General features: G+C 43.7%; 1 long non-coding RNA gene across 1 annotated transcript in view; it reads left to right on the top strand.

Annotated features, from left to right (window-relative positions):
- The window catches only part of LOC142577956 (uncharacterized), a 90,115-nt gene extending 79,874 nt beyond the window's left edge, over positions 1-10,241 (top strand). The window contains exons 5-7 of the long non-coding RNA XR_012827113.1: positions 368-487; positions 3,790-3,901; positions 10,030-10,241. This is a non-coding gene — a long non-coding RNA (uncharacterized LOC142577956). The remainder of the gene's footprint in view (positions 1-367; positions 488-3,789; positions 3,902-10,029) is intronic.
- Positions 10,242-14,069: the final 3,828 nt, after the last annotated feature.

A 14,069-nucleotide genomic window follows, 5' to 3' on the forward strand; every position in this document is an offset into this window, starting at 1 on the left:
TACTGCTCATTCTTCTTCAGTACAATATATATATATATATATATATATTGTACTGAAGAAGAATGAGCAGTAGGCACTGCTTACAGAAATTTTTTTTGTTGGTCAGCCGGTCGAAATTTTATTGTTGGTCAGCCGCTCGAAAGTTGGGGCCGATAAGTTCGGGGCTGCAGCCTTTCCAGGAGTGCAGCCCTAACTGTAGCATAAGCGGCCAACGAAAGGATGTATTCCCACAATATACCTCGTGTACCTCATATAAAATCAAAATAAACATCTGCATCTGTCATACGCGTGCGAATTCCGGTGAAAATAATGCATTTCTGTGAAATGGACTGCTGAGAATGACGCTGCTCCAAACAATTCCTTTCAGTTTACAGCATGGGTAAACTACACCAGCATGCGAAACTTTCACACCTGTCAACGAAACCGTGCCCCCAAACTTCAAGTAAAGGTCACCACAGACATGCATCTCACACACGCTGCAACACTGGTAAGTTGCTGCTGCTAATGCCAGTGCACTGGAAAAGGGTAAGGTTTCCAACACCGCTCTAAATAATTGTAAGAAATGGCGTGATGCGCTCGCTCACAATACATCCATAAACTTGTTCTTTGAAGTGCATATATCGGTTCACGAAAACGCCTGTCATTAGAGCATGATAGAATGTTACAGCCAAACATAGCAATTAAGTGAATGCACGCACTAAACGCACCATTGGCATCGTCGTCGTCTTCGCTGATGTCATTGCGTCTAAAAGTAGGCGCCCGGTGAGAAAACCCTCCTTCTAGTGAGGAAGCTGCATGTTGTTCAGCGGTTATATTGGCTTAAAATAGGCGTCTTGTACGGAGAAGCGCACTCTATGATCGTAGGTCGTAGGTTGTGGGTTTTCTCTCAGTCGTCCCGGTGCACCGGTTTAAGACGATCGATGAATACCGTGTCTGGCCCGTAGACCAGAATGGTGAAGTGCTTCAGTGTGGGCCTTAAAACTTTGAAGGGACCATCGTATGGTGGTTGTAGCTGAGCACGTGCGGCGTCACGGCACCGGAACGCATGTTTGCCGTCAATAAGACGAGAGCTGACAAAGATGTACCGACAAGTTGAGTGAGCAGGTGAAGGAGCAATGGCACTGCGTCATTGCTTGAAGCCGACTTGCGTCGTCTGTGACGTCAACGGATGCGGGTAATGACGTTATGTCGAAGGCACCGCAATGAGCTGACAAGGGAAATCAAGGAAGCATCTGAGATTGCACGGGCAGGTGATCTATGCGTCAGCAGGCCGTCTGTGGCTTTATCATCTACAGAGCTTGATTTCATGGCATGACGGCATGTGGAGTTTTTTGTCAAGCTTTTATGTATTTTCCCTTGGCAATACATGGCAACCAGCACAGTTTTTGTCGCATAGGTGCATTACATAACAAGGCAGGCAATACGTGCACGAAAAATTGAAATGCCTAATTGGCAGCACCCGAACCAGTTACATTGAGGCATGTCTCAATTGAATCACAGCTCTTTAACTTGTCTGGCACACTCACGTCACATAAACATGAAATCTTGCACCATCGTTGAATTAACACTCCCAAAGGTTGCAGTGAGTTGTATTGGTATTAAATATTATAATACCAATGCATTATACATGCATTCTACAAAAAAACACAGAATTTATACTGCTGCCATGGCAAAAATTAACGGCAATTGGCATCAACTTAATCAAAAATGGTTACAGGGGGAACAATATGACGAAGTTTATGTCGTCGGATTACTGTCTGTGTAAAACTGCATTAACAAGTTCTGGACAGCATTCCATGCGAGCAAGGTCTTAAACGAAACAACCATGTAGGGGGTCTTCAAGTATGTTATTTAACTACAGGTAACTTTCAAATCTTACGGCAACAGCGAATAAGAAACAGCTTCACTAGAAATTTGCTCATAATTCTTGCAAGGTCACACTGGTATGCTGTTTGAAGAGAGGACGCCGAAAAAAAGGTAATACAATATATAATCATGGCATGTACATGTAAGGTGATGGAGTTTCTGTATTAGAAATATAGCATGTAGATTAAGTTTTCTCGCTCTACCCGTCATTCGTTTCAATAGCATCAAGCTAATGAAGCCTTCTATAGCAAAGCTAAGGAAATATGTAGGGGTTAAGAATGCAATATAATATTATTTAGGAAATTTGAAGCTGTATTGTTTCGTTTTTGTATAATATATCAATTATCCATTCCCAACTTAGTACCTTGCTTGCCGAAACTGCATGGCCACTTTCTGCAGCAGATCGAGAGTATGGATACACAACTGACACTGTTATTCACTCGACTGATATCCCCAAGTAAAATCATAGATCAAGGATTCATATGCACTAGCTGACCGAGCTTTTAAGCATTCACGATTATTCAAATGTCCTCATTGCACAATGCACCGACAGAAATTGCGGACGCCGTAAGCTGACCGGATCAATTTTTAACATGTGATGCACGTGCGTGACGTCGGAAAAAATGGCAGCCCTGAAGGCAATCGACACCATTTAATTAGTTCTGTATGCCCTCGCTAAATTTAATTGGCAAAGTGGTTTGCCCGCATTCCAAGAGCCGTCGGGCAGCAGCAAATAGATGAATGCTTGACTCCCATCGAAGAGAAATTTCGGTCGCGTACACTGTGCGAAGCAGAGCTGTTTGGGCCTAACGTGCAAGTACGACCGCGACGGTAATTTGCTGCTAGCTGGCGTAGCGGCCGTCGGCAGGCTATCATTAGAAGTTTGCCAGAGTACGTTACCGATCGGTGACAGGTCCTAACATCGCACGCATGGGCTCCACTGAGGGTGATAGAAGTGCCGAATACAGCGACCTTGCCTACCAAGTTGGCCTGCGCGCCACCTGGACGAAAATGGTTAAGCTTGTCTGGAGGCCATAAACCATAGAGTTTAGCATACACAACACAGGCCAAACTACAGGTATCGCGCAGTCTATGTGTCTCACGGGACATGTGCACTTCGTGACATATCGACGATGTACGAAACAAATTGGGCTTCTCGGCTGACGGCTGCTGAACGCTGCCCGCACTCTCGAGGATAACGAAACTTCAAGAAGACTAAGCTGCAACATTTAATAAATGACGTCAAAGTTGCTTTCTCTGCCGCTGGTGTTTGAACATTTTTGTATTCGAAATGTGAACAATGGCACTTAAAGTAAAGTGATTCTATACGCGTGAATAAACACCCTCCACCCCCTCCCCATCCTCGGTGTTCTTTTTCCTTTTTTACATTTTTCAACTACTGCGGCTGTGTCCGAGTTTTATACAAATGCTACGCTAAACAGAGCTGTTCACTACAAAATCAATGCAAAGCTAATTGCTATTTGTTTCAAACTACAAAATTCATATTCGCACATGCACATTCCACTAAAAATTGAAATTTCAAAACTTCCATTCGGCATGTCTTGAAGTTGATGTCACTGTTTTTTAGAAGTTCCGGGTTCTTGCAACATGTCTGATTGTTCTCTCTAAACAATAATCTGCTTGTGGAAACGCTATACAACGTCGCTTTATTTGCACCAACCACTTCGGGTTATATATTCAGCGCGGAAAATATATTTCTGAACTTCACATGCATTTACAGAGAAAAGAAGAGATGTGAGGCATGTTTGCCTCTTGAGGCTGCAAAAGCCACCCTTACACTGATGTGCCTTTTAAATAATGAAGGCTTTTTCAAAGAGATGCCTGAATGTTTTCTTTCCCTGTATAATACCTGTTAGTATTACAGGTATTATTGTACCTATTAATAAGAGAACTAATGTGCAGGAGGAACACACCATTGTGAACTCACTGGAGGACATTGTTTGACAAGTTGCCCACAGGCTTCAAAACAGAACAGGAATTACAGCTGCCTCGAAGGCCTCAAATGTTGCTTGAGGTAAGGAACTCTACATCCTACACCTAAAGCGCTGTTCTCGTGCACGGTGTTCACAAAGCAATCAAAAGCACTTAGCCACTTTTGTCCTCCTTACTGTCTATCAAAAGTCCTTACTCTGCTTATGTTTTACACTACACTAGGTGGACATTGTAACTACTAATTACCACCCTGCTTTGATTGTCACAATTTATCCATAAAGATTACCGGGATTTATTCATAAGGTTACCTGAAATGCTCGTACTCTTCGCGCTGCTTGTCCCAGTTTCTAAAGGGGACCTCATGCCTATTTGTTGGTTATATTTAGCTGTTTACATACGCAGAGCGGCACTTTTTAAACTAAAATGTGAATGAACTCACTTGTGGTATAAATTTTAGTACACACTCACACGTATCTTATAGATTATCTGTATCGTCCAAATTCATGTCAAATATAGAACAAATTACTATTATATTCATATATATTTACCACTTTCTTCGTTTACCTGATTCCATTCCATACCTAGAAGTGTTATTGGTAGGTGTACCAACTTGTCTTCTGCTTTGGTCGACCGTGTTTGCGTTCCCTTGGAACCAATTTTGCAACTCTAACAAACTGTTATTTGTTGTATGCAACGCATAGTCTGTCCAACTACGTGTGTTTCTGTTTACCTCCCGTTGAGTACCTACAGGCTCGTTTGCCCTGTAGTCCACATCGTAATCTTACATTGTCCTAAAGCTATGCGCGTTACCTTCTTTCTATTGCTCTTATCGCGGTACTTAGCTTGGTCTCAAGTTTTAATGTTAGACTCGAAGTTTCTGATGAATACGTTACGGAGGGCAGAAACATTGCTATGAATGCAATGGACGTACAAATTTTAAAGAAAACGTTAAACTGCCAGTCAACGTTTGGTAGCACCTGCACTACGACCTGCATATATAGTCATACAATTTCTTTCGCACGTTAAGAGCAACCTCTGACTACTTGGCTTAGATAAATGACTCTTCCGAAGCTTGTAGAGAAGGACTTCCAAGCCAGAATTCTAGCCAATTTATGAGGCTATTGGACAATCATTTATGTATTTGCTCAGTTATCCCGATATAAGAATACAGCGAAATCTACTTAGGTTTCTTTACATTAGGCCTGAGACAAGTTTCGTTAGGGCTCTCACTCATCTTTCATTTGTTGCAAGTCTTCTCCAGCATTGCTGAGCAGAATTATGTCAGTTGCAAACTACGTTTTGCTGAGATCTTTCCTGTTGATACCCAAACGTAATCGTTCCCTGCATAACAGTGAGGATACGCCTTTTAAGCATATAGTCAATGTCATAAAAGAGGTGTCTCCTTATCTGACATCTTTATTAATATTTATAGCATTACTTCTCAAGAAAAGGGATTTCTACTTATTTTTTGTAAATATTGCCTAAGATGCTGACGCGTGTTTGCACCAATATAGAACACCTTTTCCTGCAGTACCATAGGACGACTTCCGTCGTCTTGTATTCGTTTTAACGTAACAATCAATAACACCTTATTTTTGAATAGTTGCAGTGATAATGTTGGTATATACCTATAAAAGGCAGAAAGTAGTACCTTCTCCGGTAGTGCTTGAGCGGGAGCACCATATTTCCCCGTTCCCAACTAGCACGCATCACAGCAGTATCCTGCAAGGATACTACTGTTACGAATATCGCTGGCTATTAGAAAGGGTGAGCGGCAGAGGAATTTTGTTTATCCACGCATTGAATAGTTTCTGCTCACAAGCAGTGGTTTACAAGCTTACTATGTTATCTTGTTTATTTCATCTTATTTATGCTCACTTTATATGTGCTCAAACCCGTTTCTCTCTTCTTCAGCTTTCTACAATCTTTTTAGCCTTTTGGCAATTTTTACTTCCGAGAACGTCTAATTACAACTCAGATTATTTCTCTGTCCAATTTTGTTTCTTCGCTGTCCCTTCATGGGTCGTTTTGCATATGTCCAAATGTATAATTTCTTGCCGCTTGTTTTGCGGAAAGACTGCGCCCGCTTATTGCCAGCGCCTACGTGCACGTCTAGATTCGTCTCCCTTTTTTTTTCGCGCCTACTTCTTGCGCGAATTAAAAAAAGTGCCCTGGCTGTTGTCTATCTTTAACATCTAAATATGCCCTTCCTCTGTGTTTCCTTCTTTTCTTCTTTTATTCGAACTGTTAACCTTCGCCCGCACTTCTGTGCGCACCAGCTCATTCTCCTTCTGCTTTCTCGTTGTGGAGGAGAGTGAGCGGGGAAGAGCGAGCTACGCGTACATATTCGCTGCTAAGGAAGGAGAGTCTTTGCCATGAGGAAGACAAATGTCCTTGTCGAAACGTTGGCTCTCATTATATTTCTTCATCGAGCAAGGTTGGATCAGTCACGGATGTGTGTAGAATCACCATTGATATTGATATATGCCTGAGATATCTTTTTTTATTTGCGATAGCAATTATATGGACCCTCGAGGCAAATTATTGCCGTCGGCATCGCCGTGATGTTCAACGTATAGTTCAAGTGCCATAACATCGTGTCCCCGTGAACCGCGAAGCAGGGTGGCTCGATCTGACGCCCGCGAGGGAGCAAGCGCGCTGTCATCCAACGCGCGCAAGGCAGCAGGGCAGGGGCGTTCTAAAGCCAAGACCACACGCACGCATGCGAACGGGCGCAAGCTCACTTCTACACGCATTGCGCGTGCTGCGCCTCGCCAGGAATGGCGGTTTGCATCCACAGAGAGGCGCCACAGAGAGCGCCAGTGCGGGCGCTGACTGGCCTCACTCGTAGACGCCTTGGAAGACGCCACTTTGTACTTTGTTGTTGAAGGCGTTTCAAAATGCTTCGACATCTATAAACATAATTGTTATAGAGTAGAGCTGGTAGATCAGCACAATCAGGAAATATTAAGCCCCTTCTTGCACGATATAAATCTTGCTTCACTGAGAGTGGAATGTACCGCGCCGTAGCTGCGTAGCCAGGCGCGCCGACGCGGGGCAGCCCAAAGTGCGTGATAACAGAGCGGAGCTGTTCAGTGACATCGCGCCGAGTGTCGACGCGTATCAGCCGTGTTGCACTCTCCGCGCATCCATGGGTGCGGACGCAAGCTTGCGCGCGTCCATGTGGTTTTGGCTTAATCCGGCAGCGGCTGCGCATGGCCCGCCTGAGCTCGCCTACTTTGGCCCTGTCTACAAAGCGATCTGCGGCGGATACAGAGTTCCGGCGCGCCGAGGGATGATGGCTTCCTGTGCGCTGCGTTCTCGCCGCTAAGTTAGCGTTGAAGCAAGACTCTGCACGACGGGCAATTCTATCGCAGCTGCTGCCGTTTTTCCTTACGCAAGCGGCTTGCCGGCGAGTGTCCACGTACATATAGTGAGATGTGTTCATGTTAGGCGGTGGGCAACACACCGTACTGCTTAATTTAGTTAGTAATCGAATCTTTAGAAGTTTACATGGCTGATAAAAGTACTATACTTACTTGGTATATCAGTCTAATAGATAGCTATTGCAATAGGTGCTTTAACTTTCAGCCAGAAAAGCGACATTTCTTATGACGAATAAGAGATTCCATTAGGCCAGTGTTGCTGTGATTGCTATGTGAAACCAACGTCGGTCGCCTGGACAAGAACACGCGCTTCCTAGTTTTTTGCCTAGATTTACTGTCATATTTAAATTCGGGGTACTGTTGCGATTGCGACATTGGAACGAGTGGATAGACGGCGTTTCATCACTTAACAATCGCCAATGTTCATTTCAGTACCTCTTAAGGCAAGAACTTGTATCTCCTACGTAATAATAACCAGATATATAATGAATTTTATCGACTACTCGGACACGACCTATACCGCGAACATGTTAGTATGCGTTACGGAGCCCCTGTAAGCTCTTCTGTTGCGTTGTTCTTTCTTTCTATGTACGGCAGCGCATGTCTTTCTCAATTGACTTACCAGTACCGAACAAATACTATGCTTTCTACTAATCGGCTTTCTACTTTCTTAAGCCTGTGGGACCTATAACGTATGTGAGCCATTCCAGCGAGTGCATTCAGCATGCTTTCCACGCTTTCTGCTTCGTTGTACAAACTAAAAGTGGCAATTCGCATACGATGCGACAAGTTATTTCATGTTATCAAATATGCGTTCCTTTTGAATATCCAACCGATAAGAACATTTATTGGAGTCTTCAGGGAAGCAGAACGACGGAAGGGACTATTTCTAAGGATTCTGCTCCATGAAACTGCAGTTCTTTCTCAGAGGCCCCAGTTACTGAGCGAACGCATGGAAGAGATAACCTTTGCTCAATGATTTCTCGTTGTATAGTAAGAGTGCCTTGCTTTTAGGAAGCCCGTATACATATATGGTCCGAATCATTATTTGTTCAATCTCATCATGCTCGGATCCTTTTAGAACAATATGCCGTTCCCGTGTATCGCGATTCCCTCTGTCAGCGAACACAGCCCTGTACGAGCACCTAGAAACGTGCTGCTTCCTTGTCACACCATTGTCATTTCCCGGGCGTCTCAAAAAATAAGAACAGTAGTTTGTCGTTTACAAGCTCCTCAGTTAGTTGTCCGGAAATCTAATTGTGTTGGTATTGTGTGCATGTGTTAGTGCATGCATAAGCCTGATTTCACGTTTTACTAAACGCATTTTCATACATTTGTATTTCATGTTCCCTTAGATATGAGAAAACGTTTCTTATTTATTGAAATTTTCAATGGTAGCGTTCTTTCTGACATATTACAGCCGGACTAAATCTTTTTTTTTAAATTCACGCTTTCTAACAGGCTTAATATAGCTCCGGTACGCAGACCAAGTGGCCGAAGTCATCGAGAATCAGGAAGAGATGTTTGAGAGAAACGTGGCTCCAGGAGTAAAGGAAGATCACTGAGTAGGCCCCAAATAACGGTTACTGTTATAAAAAGACCAAACAGTTGGCTTACTCAGTGCCTTTTCAGAAAGCTTTAAAGATTAAAGCAGCGTACCGTTATGGCAATTAAGGTACCTTTATTATGCATATTATGAGAAGCCTTTCAGCATTTGTACTGCCTCGTATAGCTGTACTGCTCTTGTCGTTTCTAATCATCATCATTATAATTCATGAACCGTTAAAGACCCCTTTCTTGCTATTACATAAAGGGTGCGGGCAAAAACAGCAATTCAGCGTACTCATGATAACAAAAGTTCTATTAACGTTAAATGCAATAAAATAAATAAATGAATAAGGATATATAGAAAGTAAAAAAAAAAGACGCGGCACAAGTGTGAGTAGGGCTATTAGGTTTGAAAATGGGCTTTCAGTAATCTTCAGCAGGAAAGATTTATGAAATGCGGTGGTAGTTCGACGAAGACGCTCTAAGCTTGAGCTGTTAAAAAGTCGGTGGTAAATGCGCTGAGGAGGGAAAAAAGTGTGTTCCGCAGCTGGGGAAAACTGTAGTAGATATTGTGAAAAAAAAAGACAGAATTCTGCAATCTTGCGGCGAGTACGTTGACAAGGCCGGGAGGTTGAGAGCACATTTAATTCTACTGTTACTCGTGTGCCAATCGTCTTTTGAAGTTATAAATCACGCAGTCAGATTCTGTACCGATTCTAATCAGGTAAGTTACTTGAGTTAATCAAGTAAGTCTGGTGGAGACTCCGAATAGGTATTCCACATTCGAGTTGAGTGCGGATGAATGTTTCATGCGCAAGCTTGCGAGTAGGAGCAGGTGACATTGATTAGGACCTTTTAATTAAACGGAGCGATTTGGAACAGTCAGCCGCTAGCGCCAAGATATGCTCAGATCAGGTGAGTTTGTTCGGTATTGTAACGCCCTAGCAGCTGTAAGTACCTATACATGAGAGGACCAGTGAATTGAGGGAGTACACTTTCCAGATATACACACGAACTTAAATTGTGAAGTGTCAAGTACCATACGCCAATGTAAGAGCTAGATGGTTATTTGCTGAGGTCATAAATGGGAAGCTACATGAGAGTATGCAACAAGTTCTAAGAGTATAAAATCTGTGCATGTCATTTCTATATTAAGTTACGCTTATAGAGATAGTACTAGAATTCAAGAAAAGCCACGCGAACCTGAATCAGTACACTTGAGTGACGAATTTGAATATAGGAGCTACTGTGAGATCGCACTTTCTTTTATTTGCAGCTCAGCAAAGCGCCACTCAAAACATCGCTGACGGAGCATGTACTGCATCTGCTGCAAGAGTCGTGTGAAATCTGAAGCGAAGACGACATAATCTACTCGGCAGCACAGGAGAACGTATGGGACTTAAGGATACCCGAAATTTTATTCTAAATTGTTTCTAGTTACGGTGTACGGTCAGAGAATAATAAAAAAAATAAGCTTCGCATCTTATTCAGCAAACGAAAAAAATTCATTTTTCATATCTTCTGAATCATGTTACCATAATCAAACGGTCCCTTAGCGTATGCATAATTACAAATTTTACTCAAATAACAATGAAATCCTGCGCGGGATGGCCTCAGTGACTTATGTGCCACTGACCGAATGCAGAATATATTGAGAAATTTTCTTTTCTTATTAATTACTACGATTTGTGGCCTATTTCACTCGCGTTCGGATAGTTTTCTGGCCTACACACAACAGGAGGTTAACTGCAGCATCGGGGAACATGGCACTGTGGGGCCCTACTGAGGATTAGGACGCGGATAAGTAGGAAACTATACTTACACGAAGCACCATCTTTAAACTGTTTAAAGGCAGCAACAAAATGAAACAGCGAGCATAAGCAAGGTGCACGTTGTCACATGGCATTTAATATTTACGTGAAGCTGTATGTGAGTGAAATCATTTTTTGAGAACTTTCACTTTATTGGCCAGTTAGCGCCACAGAGAGTCCGTTAACACAAGTTTGGTTTCATTACGGTAGCCCTAGGTGGCATCTATCTTCTGAACAGAAGAAATTCACGTTTGTACAACTTGAATGACACAAAACATCGTATCACTCCTTGCATCTCACTTATTCTTAGGAATAACTTCCTGCCATTACCTTTATTAAACAGTTCATTGTCTGTGCTTCATACCGCTCCGATGTACTAGTTATTTACATCCCTGTTCACAGCTTTCCTTTGCAGCGCAGGGTTCCACCATACTACAGCACGAACTGGCCCCCCTACAACATATTGTTATTCCGGAATACTTCGGTCCAGACTATGGAGAAGTTTCTAAAGTATGTTGTCCATACATTATAGATAGATAGATAGATAGATAGATAGATAGATAGATAGATAGATAGATAGATAGATAGATAGATAGATAGATAGATAGATAGATAGATAGATAGATAGATAGATAGATAGATAGATAGATAGATAGATAGATAGATAGATAGATAGATAGATAGATAGATAGATAGATAGATAGATAGATAGATAGATAGATACTTAGTGTAGAACAAATTGTGATTACGATTCGAATACAAACCTGCTCATCAACTGGGTTGAGACACGTGATTTTGAACTGATGCTAAACTCATACAGATGTCTCATTATTAACACTCCTACAAAAGGTACCTGCCTCGTGTCCACATATATTGATTTGCTTCATGCCATCTGCGGATAAAAAGTTATTTAGGCAGGCTGTATTGGAGACTCAAGCACGATGGAGTACGTGAAACTTCTGCGTGTTGCAAATTGTGTATGTCCCTAGGTTACAGAAATGACGTAACCAAATGCACAAGATACATTCACACTTTAGAAAGCTAGTATGCATATCTTACGTAACAGCTAGTGGACACATTACGGTCTAATGCCATTCGTGCTCGCTCCCTGTCCGTAGGGAGCCCGTCTGATTGCAGAGCGCTTGGGCACTATTGTAAAGAAAATGCAGCAGATCGAATGTGCCCTGTTGGAATATCTATGCAGCGAAGCTTTCTTTAATACATAAGGAGTGCTCAAACACGGGTTTGTGTTTGTTCAGTTTGAGTGCAAAGCGAAAAGAATGCTTTGTTCGTGTTGGCGAAGAATGTGATGCACTCTTGATCGCAAGGAGCATATGGGGGTTGAAATAGGGAATTTGGCTTTCTGCGCCATTTTCGAGTACCCTACCTCGCCTTGGAGGCGCAGATGCGACCGTCCACGCGGTTTTTAGGCGGCGCAACGCACGCGCAACGCGAGGACATCTCCTCCGATACGCTCTCTTTTGCTTCATTGCGCATCTCCGCATCGCGGCCAAGAACCCGAAATTTGCAGGCAGGCTTCCTCCCTTTACCTTCCACTGCTGGGGGTGAAATAGTGTGCGCCGTCGCACCTAGATGGCTCCGCCATCCCGCACCCGAGCGTAAGCTACTCAGCGAGGAGACACTAGCGGCAGTGGGTAGCCATGGTTTGCAAGAGGGGTGTAGGGAGGTTCGCGAAGTAAGCTTCGCTGTAAAATTGACACGCCCCCCACTATTGGCGCCCGAGATTGCCCTGCACCGCTCGACACGGCGACACTCGTACATAGTTGGTGCTCCGGCGCTTGCTTCAATCTTCTGCACTTGCGCTCCATATGGAGAGAGACGGACACGTCCCGCTTGGCAAAACCGTTTAGATATTCGTGTGTCTTGCTTACCGAGTCTCCACACGCCATATCTGGAGCGCACGTCTCGAGCGAAGAGGTGCGATAGTTGAGCAAGTGTGAAGTTTCCTTAACAAGTTGCGCACTTACAAACATTATAACTCCTTTCGACCTTCCTAAGGTATACCTACTATGGCACAGTGAGCGTTCTCAAACTCACCCACTACCGCTCGGATGGACAAATGTATTACCGAGCTATGCCTCTTTGGACGCGGAATGAGAGGTTGAATTTAGCCCAGATTGCGTCACGCGTGCTGCTACAACGGCGCCATCTCTGTACGCGACACGCGCACGATCGAGCGCTGGCTCTTTACCTCTACGCAACGATACCACAGTAAGCGCGCGGATAGTACGGTTACAAACACATAAGTAAAAATGCTAGAACATGTATTCGTTACATGCGGTTCTAGCTGGTGACCCTCTCATACCGATCTTAAAAACACTTCACATCAGCAGCGTTCAATGTCGTAGGATTGCACATAGCTTGCGGTATCACATGACTATATTGTTAACCTTTATTAACAAAGTTAGAAAGACCAGAGAACGACTTTTCTTCTCGCAAATAAGAATGGATTACAGGCTTGTGCGTTTTCACAACGACTTACCTCACGTAGACTGATCATGATTGTGATGATGATGGCATGGCGCTTTTCCCTTTCTAGCGGATGGACCTGCACGCTTCGTCGTAGTAACAATATTCATAACCGTCAACACAAAATATGCAGATCCCACGCACGTTGAGACTCTACTTATGCAAAATATTTTGCAGGTACCTGGCTATGCAGCATTCGTTGGGGTTCTGCAAAACATTATCAGGTGGCCCAACGTATTCCTGTAAATTGAGCAGAGCGTGGATTGCAACCGTAGGTGCGTGTGACGTCAGCAATACCACGACTACCACGTTGCATACCATCGTACGACGGCAATGGCATGATTTCCACGTCACCCGTTCGACGTGAGCCTACGACAAGGCGATTGCTGGGTTCTGCATACGTAGTGCACGAGCGTAAGCGAGAAAAAGACGTATTATGAGGGCATCAGCAACTACGTCTTATAAAATCGTACGTACATATGGCTATTTCATGTGGTGTGTAGTAAAACGACGACGACGTTGGTACTTCGGCAAAGAAGCGTTAGAACATCATCACCTTTTGCGATCATGAAATCTGTACAACATTGCGCAGATTGTCCATAGTGTAAGCCGCTGCGACCAAAGTACTGGGCAATATGGGCCGGTCCCGGAGATAGTCCAGTCTAACATGGCGCCTCAAAGCACGAGCTGTCACAAGAAATGAATATGTCGAAATGGCATGGGCTGCACGCGCCGAGTGTTTCGAAGAGCTGAGTGGCTTTAGACAGAGGAAGTCATGCGTAGTAGTATGGCTCGCCATGTCAAGTATGTTCTCCAGTGGAAACACCGCTGCTTTCCGTGCAGTTCTGCCACGACTTCCGACAGCAATGCCGTTTTAAACACAGTATTTCTTCACGCAAACCTCCGTAGTCACCTGCACTTGGCTCTTCATTTCCATGATGCTTTCAAGCAGGATGTTAGTCTAAAGAGCTTGCTAGTTCTAGGCCAGTATCAGATGAGTCACGTTTGTGTAGTT

Source organism: Dermacentor variabilis, chromosome 4 (assembly GCF_050947875.1).
Source record: "Dermacentor variabilis isolate Ectoservices chromosome 4, ASM5094787v1, whole genome shotgun sequence".
NCBI classification, from domain to species: Eukaryota; Metazoa; Arthropoda; class Arachnida; order Ixodida; family Ixodidae; genus Dermacentor; species Dermacentor variabilis.